The following is a 12,019-nucleotide window of genomic DNA, read 5'->3' as shown; positions in this document are numbered from 1 at the left end:
CATACTGAATGGGGGTAAAATGATGGGTCTTACTTTGTCAAAACAACTAGTAGTGTTGTAAAATAATACCCCGCCCATATTATGCATGAGATATAAAAAAAATCAATCATAGAAAAAACTCTAGTAAAATTTTTTCATGAAAAAAAGTTTTCCAATAAAATTTTCCATGGAAAGAAAAAGAATGGCAAAGGAAGAAACATCTAAAAATAATCTATATATAATAAAGAGGAAGGGGGGTTTACTGTTCACCGCTGATGTGGCAGCCATCCCCTTCCTCCCTCGAATCTACGTGGCACCCCAATTTCCCAGGTGGCATTCTTTTTTTCATCCATAACTCCCCTGATTTTCCACTTTTTCCACTATTCCTTTCTAAACGCAAGCCTTTTCAATAAAAGTCAATAATGGCTTTAAATAGTCATTTTCTCTAAAATGAATTAATTTTCTAAAACGTCATTAGTTGCCACACATTAAACGATGCCTAAGACATCCCTTCTCCCTGCCTCTTACAACTCCCACCATGCAAAATGCCTCCCCCACTCCTAAAATCTGAAACGTCTTGCACATAAGAAGTCGTTTCCGAAACCCTTGAAAACCACCACACCCCTTCGTCTCGCTCTCTCTCTCTCTAACCATATCTCACCAATTTATGGCATTAAACCCCATAAATACAACAATTTCTTTCCAAATCACTTAAAAAGACTCTCTCTCTCTCTCTCTCTCTCTCTCTCCAATATGCAAACTCGGCTGCATCTCTTTTCATGGATGTTGAATCTCCATGTCTACAGCAAGCTGACCCCGTTGATTTTAAGAACAAGGTGAGTTTTTTTTTCTCATTCATTTCTTCTATTTCTGTTATTCTCTTTCTAATACATGAAAACCCTATTTTATTTTAATCCAAGCTGACATGGGTTTTGAGGATGGGGAAATCCTTTTTTTATAGGTTGGATATCATACGTGAAAGTTCTTCAATGATGGATCTGGTTCCTTCTCTAATTTTTAATAACTGAACTTTGTGATTGATTGAAGAAAATGCTCTCCCTCTATCTCTCTTGCTCAACTTGGCTCCTGTTTTAGATGCTAAAATTTTGATTATTGAAGCTCCAATATGCAGTCAGAAATAATTTATTCAATCTATTCTAGTAGTTGCTCTTTCAGGCTTTTTACACCATTTCTAAGATTTTCTTGCCAACTTTAAGCTTTCTACAGTCTGCCTTTTGCAGGTTTTTGTCTACAATTCATTTGATTATCATTATGGAGTATGCCACAGGTGGGGAACTATTTAGGAGCATATTGATGTGGCACTCCAAAGCTAGGATTAGTGGCCCTTTTCTTCCTTATGTGTTATAAAGGGATTTGAAAATTAGGTTTTATTTTTCTCCTTGGGGATTATGAGGATCATCCTATAGAAGTTTTCGGGCTGGAATCATTTTTGCCTTATTGATCTAGGTTTATATAGGTACCGAGTTACTGTTGTATGTGATTTCATACTAGAATTCTTATATAGACTTAAAGAATATGATGTTCCGTGTACTTTGTATTCATATTATGAATATATTCTTATACCAAATGTGCCCCCGGAACCAATGCTTTTGACATTCCATTTCATTAAATGAATCCCGATATTTTGTTGAGCGCAATTTGGAAAAAAAATTAATTGATCATCTATTAGCATGAGTGCAAGGTTGTTTTATGTTAGTTGTCTGTAATTTACCTTTTACCTTCTTTGTCTTTCATTTTCTTGCATTTTCTTTTAGATATAAATTTACTTTGGCCCCTAGCAATTTCACGGTTGGTCCCACTATTATATAAGTAAAACATAATGCTGCACTCTGTGAGTGCGCCACGTGGCAATCCCTTTATATCCCATTTTTATATTTTTCCCATTTTTCTTCGTCACTTTTCTCTCTCAAGTCTATGTGGCATAAGAATTTCCTACATTGAATTTAATACAATTTATATTTCCAAATTCAACAGCAAGACTTTTGAACTTTCCAATTCTCAAACGTCCGTCTCCTCAACTTTCCAATGTGTCTCTTTTGAATCTCTTCAACTTTCCATACTTTCCAAGAGTTTCATAACGTCTTCCCATTTATTTCCAATTAATTCCTTCCCTCTTTATTTCCAAAACCACCAAACGACGTAATCTCTCCAAACGAAGTTTAGTATTACACGAGCTTAAATTTCTCCAAATCCCATAAATCACTCTAAAACAATTCTGATTCCACCGAATAATAATCATACGTAGCAAGCTATTCGATACTTCTGCTAAAAGCAACGAGAGTGGGGTTTGACCAGTCGTATAACTATCAGTTGGGTAGATCTTGGCCGAGAGTTGATCGCCGAAACAGACCAGAACCTCTTTCTCTATATTTATATATTCTTGAAGTTGGGTGCCTTTCCTTCAATATCAAACATCGAAGGGTCAATTTTGGCAATAGAAAGGTGGGATTTATCAGTTTCTTCTCTGGCTTTTTAAAAGTTTTTAGTGTCTTCTCATTTATTTTTCTTTGTTTACGGATGGATTGCAAGGGCAAATACTTCCAGAGGTTTTTTCCCCTATTAAAACCCTTCAATATCTTCATTTTTCATGATTTTGGTTTTTTATTTGTTTTTCACAGTTAGGGTATATATTTTTTCTTCTTATTTAGATGTTATGGACCCGATTGAAACATAAATGCCTCCCAACCCCCTAAGCTTTGAGAAGAACCCTTCCTCCAAGAAATGTTCTTCTCATCTCTATTTCTATTCTATTCCTCTCATTCTTTCTTTCTATATATAAATGATTATATTTAATTTAGAGGGATATTATCATAAATTGAAGTGCCCTCTAAGTAAAAATTGAATAAGGTTTGGTTCAAGTTATCTTTTTCCGTGTGTAAAAAAGTAAGAAATTTTATAATTATTTTCCTTTCCAAAATTTTCCAGAAAAAAACTGCAACCCAAAAAGGGTATCAAGAAAACTTTTCCAGACATCGTGAGGAAGTATTGAAAATTTCATGGTGACTATGTATGCACTAACCAATGGTAGTATCATTTGTTTGATTTTATTTGTAAATGCATTCATGATATTTAGGGAGGATGACCATCCCGCTGAAGCCAACCTTAGTGGCATTGCATATCTCTGTAGACACCCCATTTTGACCGAACCTTAAACCATCTTTTTGAATAAAAATTGCTTAAACAGGTGAACTAGAGTCCCAAATTTAATGCTAGAATAGCTTACAATCCCATTTAGGTGTCCATAAAATTTTAGAAAAAACCGATAGAAAATGCCAAACAAGACAAGCCAAGTTTGTGTAGGTATCAAATATGTGTGGGCTGATGTCGATTCCTTGAGTGAAATTAAAGACCAACTGAATGGTGTCACTGTTAGAATTTGGGTGTTGATGTCGACCCATTTTAGCATAAAAGATAAGGACGTTGATGTAATAATTGGAATGGGGTCAACTAGTGCAATTGTCAAAGTGTGTATTGTGCGAATAACATTTCCTTTTTGTGCAAAAGAGAGGTGAATCATCTAAATGGGGGTTAAATATATCATGACATTTTTTCTTTATCTCCTGTTCCTTTACTCAAGCCACCCTGTGGAGACTAAAATAATGAAGATCAATGCACTAATGGGGGTTGTCCTGGAAGCAATTGGGGGGGACAAATATTTCAACTCCCTTTATATATACCCCATCGATTAGGGATTTTGGGGGCTCCTCATTTTCGTTCCCCACACACACACACACACACATACACACACACACACACAGGAAAAGAGGATTTTTAAACCCTAACTTCTCAAGCTATTCCTTCCAGCCAAAAGCCTTCTTCTCCGGCCATTCACCGACAGGATTTCGGTTAAAACTCCGGCTGGTTCTTCCTCACCACTGAGATCTTTGTTTTACTCCAATTCTCTTTCTTTTAGACCTTTATTAAAGCTCATTTGCACCCTAGAAATCCTAACCTTGAACCCTAACTCTGGATCCAGAGATTTTTCTTAATCCCTAGCCTCAATCCATCATCTATTTCATCCAATTCTCTGGATTGGAGGTTTTCCATTGCCGAAGAAAATTGAATCAGTAACTTTAGTAGCTAACAAGGTGTAATTCTCATCTCAAGGTCAGTAATTGTTTCCAACATTAGTTTAGTTAATTTAAATCTTTTAATTTTGATTGAGTAAATTACGAACAAATTACTTTAGATTCTTATGTTTAGATTTAGATCTCTGATTTTTCTTTTCCATTAAAAGATCTTGTGAGTTTTATGCTTAGATGATTGTAGAGGAATGCATGTTCTATATTGCGTTGTTGTATTTGATAGATGTACTCAATTATTTTGTTTAATTTCATAATCAGAGCATTTTTGTTGTTATTCTTCTTTATTTGAGAAATTAAGTCAGCTTTAGGTGTTCGAATCATCTCTAAATTCTCTTGATTGAAGTGACTTGTAATGTTCTTTTAAGCAAAGGATTCATTCATTTTTTTAAATGACTTATGAGATATTGTTTTAAGAAGAAAAGAGAGAGAGTGAGAAGAGAAACTATGCGTTTTTTTAGGAGGTTTAATGATGCATTTAATTCTTGCTATAGTTTAAATAATTCTGAAAATTGTTTGAAAAAATATAAAAATTATTGTTCAAATAGTTCAAAGTAATAGTTGTTGCAATATATTTTGTTGATTTTACACGTATCTGGTCCAGCTATGTATGGTTCAGGGCAGTCAAAACATATGTATGTGTGTTTATTCAGTTTAAGGGAATAGATATTGTAAACATCAATGTCAGCTTTTTGTCTAGTTTTAATGTTTTCTTTGCCTTTTGATAGCAATATAATGAATAGAAGATTTCTAAAGAACATATGGTATGATATGCATTCACTTTATAGTATTTACAAAACAGAATGTCATGATTAACATAAGGAATTGTATATGGCTTCTATTCTAGTTAATATGGTACAGGTTTTAAAGAGAATATTCTTTTTGTCTGTATTTTTTGCTTTCATATTGCTTAAAGGGAATTTGAATTGTTTACCTTTCTATTGAGGAAGCTTAAGGACTTAGATGTAAAATACAAAGGTTGCAACTCTTTGTCTTTTGGATTTGGTTTTGAGTTCCACTGTTTATGCTTTAGAAGGATAAGTCAGAGAATATGAGGTACGAATTTTATTTCGAATGAAGAAGTCGAAAGGTTGCATGACATTGTCCTGCATTCTCATTTTAGTTGGTAGGACTTCAAACATGGAGTATTTGTATGTGTTTCAAAGATTACATTCTAGTAGGAACCTCATGAGTGCACAAGTCAATCTCTCTGTTCCTCATTTATAATCAGCCCTGTTTAGTTAGGATTTTCTTTTTAAAAAAAAGTTACAATTATGTTAAGCAGATGCATGCACCTCATTGATATTGGTTATCCTAATTTATGCCCTTAGTCCTATAAGATTAAATTTTTTAGTTTTTCAGGTTAGAAATTGGTAGGAACATGTTTTGAAAAAGCACATCAGTAGGCGCACTTTTTATAAAATAAAAGTCTCTGGGTAAAGAATGCAACTAATGTACAAGGAATAAAGATGTTTTAGTAGTTGACTTTGGATGAGTTGAGGGGCATGAAGATTTGTAGGCTTTAGAATATAATTGTAGTTTCAGTGTCGACTCTTATCATGACTGAAATTTTCTTGAATGACAGTAATTGTACCAATTATTATTTTTAGAAAAAAGAAATTTAGATGGAGGATCTTTCATGTTTTGCACTGTTAGTTATATGCACAATTTTTCATCATAATAGACTATTTGATTAGATAGTTTGGAGTGATGTTTGATAAGGTTTGGAAAATATTTTTGCTATACATTCTTGCTAGTAGCTACATCTCATTGACCATTGCATTTTCATAATCATAATTAGTATCTCTAAATCAGTTTATGTCCATCTTGTTCTGAAAACCATTACTAGCCTGTTGTGCTGAATGATACCCTATTTTTGATTTCATTTCTTTAGAGAGTTCTAAGCTCTAGTTAAATGGTATGACTTATTATTCCAATATGTTGATTTTTATCTATAAAGGTGTAGATGAAAATATATTGTCAAAGTCAATTTCTTATTTGAATCATGAAATTCATTTGGTAGTTAAAGAGAGGTTTGATAACAACTTTGAAATCATATGTGGAATTAGGGCTGTTTAAATAGGAAATCTTCAATTGGTCAGATGAGTAGTTGAGAGCAGGGCATATTTGACATGTTAGGCACATTCTATTTCTTGTGCGCATTACATGCATGAACACTATGTAGCACCCTTCTATAAAGGGCTAAAATATTTAACTGATTATTTGTGTGACTTTTGCAATCTACATGCATTAGCTGGCGAAATTTGTTTGGTTTGGAAATAAGATAGTGAATGAGATAATATTCATGGTCATGTGTACTGATGTCATTATGTTTGAAATGTGGTATGAATTTAATGGTTGTTTTTCATTCCCTTTAGCTGGTTTATGATGAGTGTGGAAGGACTACTAGTACATCCAATTAATTTTTGAGTCACAAGGGCTAAGGATAATAGGTGTAATTGAGATCATGATTTGATGGTATTATTTCCAAATGCCATGTTAGACTACCAATGCTTATATCAGTGGTTCGAAATATGGGGATGTCAAATAGATTGAAAGCAAATTATTATCTGAGAATGATAGGTTTATACCTGAGTTAGAGAAGTTCTAACTATAAGTGCATGCGTATGGTAGTCCATGGTTCTATTTCATTATTATAGCATCCATTTGTAGGAAACTCATAAGGGTACTGAATTTGTTGCACATCCCTTTTGTGTTTTGGTGAAATTATCCTGATTTTTTTTACCTATTGAATAGATCAAAACATTAGGACAAGGACATAGTTTATCTGTTGAAATTTTTATCTGTTGTCAAGGACATAGCTTCACTTCTCTTTTAGCCTGCAGTTTATGGAGGATGATTAGTCAACATCAGTTGTGGGATTTATTCCCTTAAGCTATGGAGATCCATTGATGTTACTTTGTCTCTATTGGATGATGCCCAGATTGAATAATGCTATGGTGGTTCTCTTGGAGAATTAGTTGCTTGACATGGGTTGTTCTTTATTTATCCCTTTGATAAATGGTGCCATTGTGAATTATTTGATAGGGTCAATGAAATAACCGTACTTATTTAACACGTGATTTAAAAAAAAAAATTGTAGTACTTCTGTAAAGGGACTATTAGGTATTAAATGATAAGGTAAATTTTCATGTTTCCAAAACCATGTCTAAATAATTATTCATATTTTTTTTTCAAATATTCTTAGGTATACTATCAAATTGTGTGTGTACATATAACCTGATGCTTTTAATATATAACACTTCCATGCTCCCATTCTATCTTCTTTTATATCCGTATATATACATATATGTTGTGTATGAAGGTACTCGTGATTCAAAACTGAGAGCATAGTTTCATTATATTTTGTTGATCCATCATTAGTAATGTTTATCATCTCACAATGGTATTGATGAAATAATGCATATGATGTTTAGTATGAGTAATGGTTTATAGTTATCTGCCTTGCGATTTACGACTGTTTGCATGTATATTAAATGAGTATATTAAATGGGCTAAAAGTTTGTAGTTGTTGAGTCGTGTGAGTAAAGGTTGTAGCAGTTAAATTTCATGATGAGTATTGTATTAATTTTGTGGCGGTATTATATAGGTACTTAAAGTATGGGTATATCTGAGTTATGTAATAGAGCTTTATCATTAACCCATATGCTATGTTGTTTGAAGATGAATCTTATAAGATGAAAATGAAGTTTGGTCTTCTTTTTATTTTGACAATTAACTCAAGAGTATTCATATATGATCTAACTTCTTCATCATGTCTTTTATAGTTTCAGATAGTGTTTTATTGAAGTTAAGCCATCCTTTAGGGGACTTTCATAGTCCTTATAGCATTCCCCTCTTCTCCTTTTCTTTAGAAGACTTTCTTAGTCTTTTAGACATGTAACTTTGAACTTTAGATTCCCCTATCATTGCAAAAGGTTATCACGGAGCTATCCAGAGCCTCCCCATTTTAGGAGACTACTTAGTCTCATAGTAGTTTTCTCCCTTTTAGGAGACATGCTTTGTCTCATTAGCTAGTTCCCCTTTTAGGAGACATGTATTGTCTCATTAGAGTTAGATGTCTTCCCCCATAGGAGACATGCTTTTTCTCATTTACCTTAGTTGTTTTTCCTCTTTTTATGAGACATGCTTTGACTTATTTGCACCCCCTTTAGAGTTGTTAGACATTCTTTGACTTACTTGCACCCACTTTATAGAGTTGTTATACATGCTTTGACTTATTTGCACCCCATTTTAGAGTTGTTAGACATTCTTTGACTTATTTGCACCCACTTTATAGAGTTGTTATACATGCTTTGACTTATTTGCACCCCCTTTTATAGTTGTTAGACATTCTTTGACTTATTTGCACCCACTTTATAGAGTTGTTAGACATGCTTTGTTTTATTAGCACCCTCATTTAGTATTGCATGTTTAGGAGTCTATCTCATAAACTATTAGTTTATCCTCTAGCTCAGGAGTATGTCTTCTAGTTTTAGAGTTATCATTTTAGCTTAGGAGTCAATCCTCTAGTTATTGTTTTCCCACCTCTAATAGAGACTAGTCCGGTCTTGTAAGAGCTTTACCTGCTTGGGATCTTACCAGTTTATAATGGCACACTAGTTTACTTGTTCTGGGATCGTTTCATTTTCTGGGACACTAGTTTACTTGTTTAGGGTTTTCCCTTTAGCCCTATGGATTTTGCCCTAGTGTGTTGCTTTGTATGTTCCCTTTGGCTAAAAGGATGAAACTTTCATTTTAAAATAACAAAAACAACAGAAATTCAAAACTCAAAAATATTGAAACATTTTAAAACTTCAAAAATCATCTGAAAAGTTAAAAATTTTAGGAGCGTATTAGGAAATTTTATTTCCGAACTACATTGGTTTGATCCTCTCCCACGGGGTACGTAGGCAACTTGGGATCTTTATCCCAAGTCCAGTCAAACCTTTCAAATAAAACCATTCAAATCTTTCAAAAATCATTAAAAAAAACTTTTTTAAACAAAACTTTGCAAATCATTTTAAAAAAGATCTTCCTCTAGAGTTAGGAGTCTGTCCTAGATGTATGGAGAATCTAGAGTTAGGAGTTTGTCTTAGAGTTAGGAAAGTCCTAGAGTTAGGATCCTCTGTGCGGTCAAATTGACTATGCAGTTTATCGCATAGTCAACTAATGGCTAGAATATGATTCACTTAGTTAGCCCATTATTTTCCTAAGATACAACCTAGTTGCACATAGGATGTAGGGCCCACCTGCATTAGTTTAGGGCTAAACTTGTATTTAGTTAGGGCATATAGGGTGTCTTAAAACTCATAGTCAACTTCAACCTAATTAAACATCGTTCAACAAGCTTTAATCACAAGTCCAGTCCAGTCTTTTAGGTCGAGTTTAGTTTAGTGGTCCAAGTACAATAGGCATTGTAGCTTAGAATAGGTCACAAGAACTACATTAAACTTGATTCCAAAAAGAGGCTTGGATATGTAGGCAGCTTGGACGGCTTGGAAAGCCATCCAGGTCCAGATCATACTGTTGCACATTTTTTTTATCGTTTTAAAGTTTTAGGGGTTTGTGGTCTATTGCTTGTCATTGTTTCCTGCATAGGCACATGATAGTGTGTTTTCTTCATTTCTTTTGAGTGTTTATTCTAGATACATCATTTATGCAGTTTTGTTTGTTTACTCACATGTTTAGTAGTAGTATATATGTCTCTTTACTGCTTATTTATTTGTTCATTCACATGCTTAGTTGTAGCATACTTATTCATTTGCTACTTTTCCTATTATTTAGCTATTGCTCTTTACTATCTTTGCTTATTCACTTGTTTAGTTGTAGTTATTTACTATTTTTTTTCTGCTTATCTCCTTTTATTATATCTGCTTATTATCATTGTCATTACCTGCTTAGCTATAGCAATGCATGTGATTGTTTAGATGTGATGAGTTAGGGCTAGATGTGATGTGTTAGGATTAGTGGATCAAGTCATCCGATATTGGATTAGCATTAGTCTTATTCGCCTCTTTGAGAGACGACGGATTCTAGTGCTCTTTCCAATGTCAGATAATACTGATATCAACTCTCATTAGGACTTTGAAGTTTTATTTTTCTTTTGCCCATCCCCGGGTCATGTATGCTTAGGTAGACGTCTTCTCGGGGATGCCCGTTCCCACTTGACATGATTTTTGCCCAAAATTCTTCGAAAATAATAAAAATGAAACTGAGCGCGCTCGGGCGAGTGGGGTGCCTAACACCTTCCCTACTTGTAACCAGGCACGGACCCAATTATTTCTGGTTATCCATTGTAAACAGAGTGTATTTTTATGGGTTCCATGGCCTTAATTCATGGATGACGACTCTTTACTATTTTTTAGGTACGTCTTGATTCTAAGCCATGTCTCCGAATCAAGTGGTATCTCATATATCGCCGCTCATGCTGTGAGGGCACCATTTCGAGAGTTCCTTGGTAGAGCTCTCCTTCACATGTGGAGATCTATAGGATGAGGGGAATCTGTCCTCTCCATTCTCCACAATCTCTAATTGTTGAAATCTCTCTAATAAACAGGTGTCAAATTTGTAGATAGGTACTTTATTCCCCAAAGATGTTTCCTTTTGTTAAGTTTTAAATTAGATGCCCATTACATGCAGGATTTCTTCTACAAAAATGGGTTAAATGACATCCTTGAAGCAGGGGTGCTTTCTGAGCTTATCATAGCTTTCTCACATGAGGGGCCAACTAAGGAATATGTGCAGCACACTTATGGAGCAGAAGGTTGGTTAGAAAATTTCTACCCAGTTTTTCTTGTAATTGAATTGGAGTTTCCTGTTAATAGTTTGACCCATATGTTCCATTTTACTTCATTATTTTTACTGGAATTTGAGTTTCCCTATATTTTGTTGTGTATGTTAAGGCTAAGGGAAACGATACTTAGAGAAAGTTATTATCTCCTTTATTTTCTCATTTCGGAGAGTGGCTTTTGCTCCACACCTTCTTTTCCATACTATAGAGCACTTTTTTTATGACAGTTGCTACATCTGGAATATGTATTATTATCAATCCTATGAGCCATTGTATGAAATGATTTCTCTCCTTGGTGGATGATTAAAATGGGTTTTCCCTCAAGAAATTCTCTACATGGATGTTCTTTGAAACAAATTTCTCCATGAATAGGTTTTATATGGGCCATGATACACACCATTTACAAGATGGGCATATTAGCCCAACCTACGTGCCATTTACAAGGTGTTATATGGGTCAGGTTAAGTGCCATTCTCTTGCGTTTTCTTTTTGCAATTTATAAGATGGGCATGTTGGCCCAACCTACGTGCCATGTGGTCTCTTTTCGATCTAAAAATAGCTTTCACCCCGGGATCGCATGGGTTGCCCCACTAGTGCTTAGTATACCAGGCTGCTTTATCAGTGCTGTGACACATGACGAATATGTTTGTCGTCAACTCCCAAGATGCACGATCATGTGTGATCCATATTTAAAAGTGTTTTTAACTGGTTCTTTAGGTTACCGATAACCTATTTTCTCCCTTTTTCCCTATTTTAGCTCTGAAATCACGAAGAGACGTTCTCAACTTTGTGGGCAGTTCCCATTCCCTCTCATCCCTCCCTTAGTCCACCATCTCCTTTAGTGGGATTTCGTCGTATTTTTCTGGCGAGGCCGAAGCAATTTCTGCATTCATATCTCCTTGGAAGAAGAGGCAATGAGAGAAGAAGAAAGGACATCGTTATTTCGACAAAGGTTTCCAAACTGATTCTGCAATCATTTTCAGGTTTCAAATGATGGAAAAGTAAAAACCGAGGTAGTTGCAATCCGTGTTATAGAAGTGTTAGTGGAGTCAAGTGTGAATACAAAACATAGTAAATGTATTTACAGATCTCGAGTGCAATAAAGAAATGTGGTTTTTCTCTTATCTTCAAAGAAAATTTATCA

General features: G+C 34.5%; 1 long non-coding RNA gene across 1 annotated transcript; it reads left to right on the top strand.

The window, feature by feature from the left end:
* Positions 1–3,705: 3,705 nt before the first annotated feature.
* On the top strand, positions 3,706–11,108 carry LOC143888406 (uncharacterized). The gene is made up of 2 exons (XR_013254584.1): positions 3,706–4,107; positions 10,725–11,108. It is a non-coding gene; the product is annotated as an uncharacterized LOC143888406 (long non-coding RNA).
* Positions 11,109–12,019: the final 911 nt, after the last annotated feature.

Source organism: Tasmannia lanceolata, unplaced genomic scaffold (genome assembly GCF_043159265.1).
Source record: "Tasmannia lanceolata isolate RefF3 unplaced genomic scaffold, GAP_Taslan_0.1 ptg000012l, whole genome shotgun sequence".
Taxonomy (NCBI): domain Eukaryota; kingdom Viridiplantae; phylum Streptophyta; class Magnoliopsida; order Canellales; family Winteraceae; genus Tasmannia; species Tasmannia lanceolata.
Note: the sequence above shows the minus strand (reverse complement) of the source record. Positions and strands in the feature narration are given on the sequence as shown.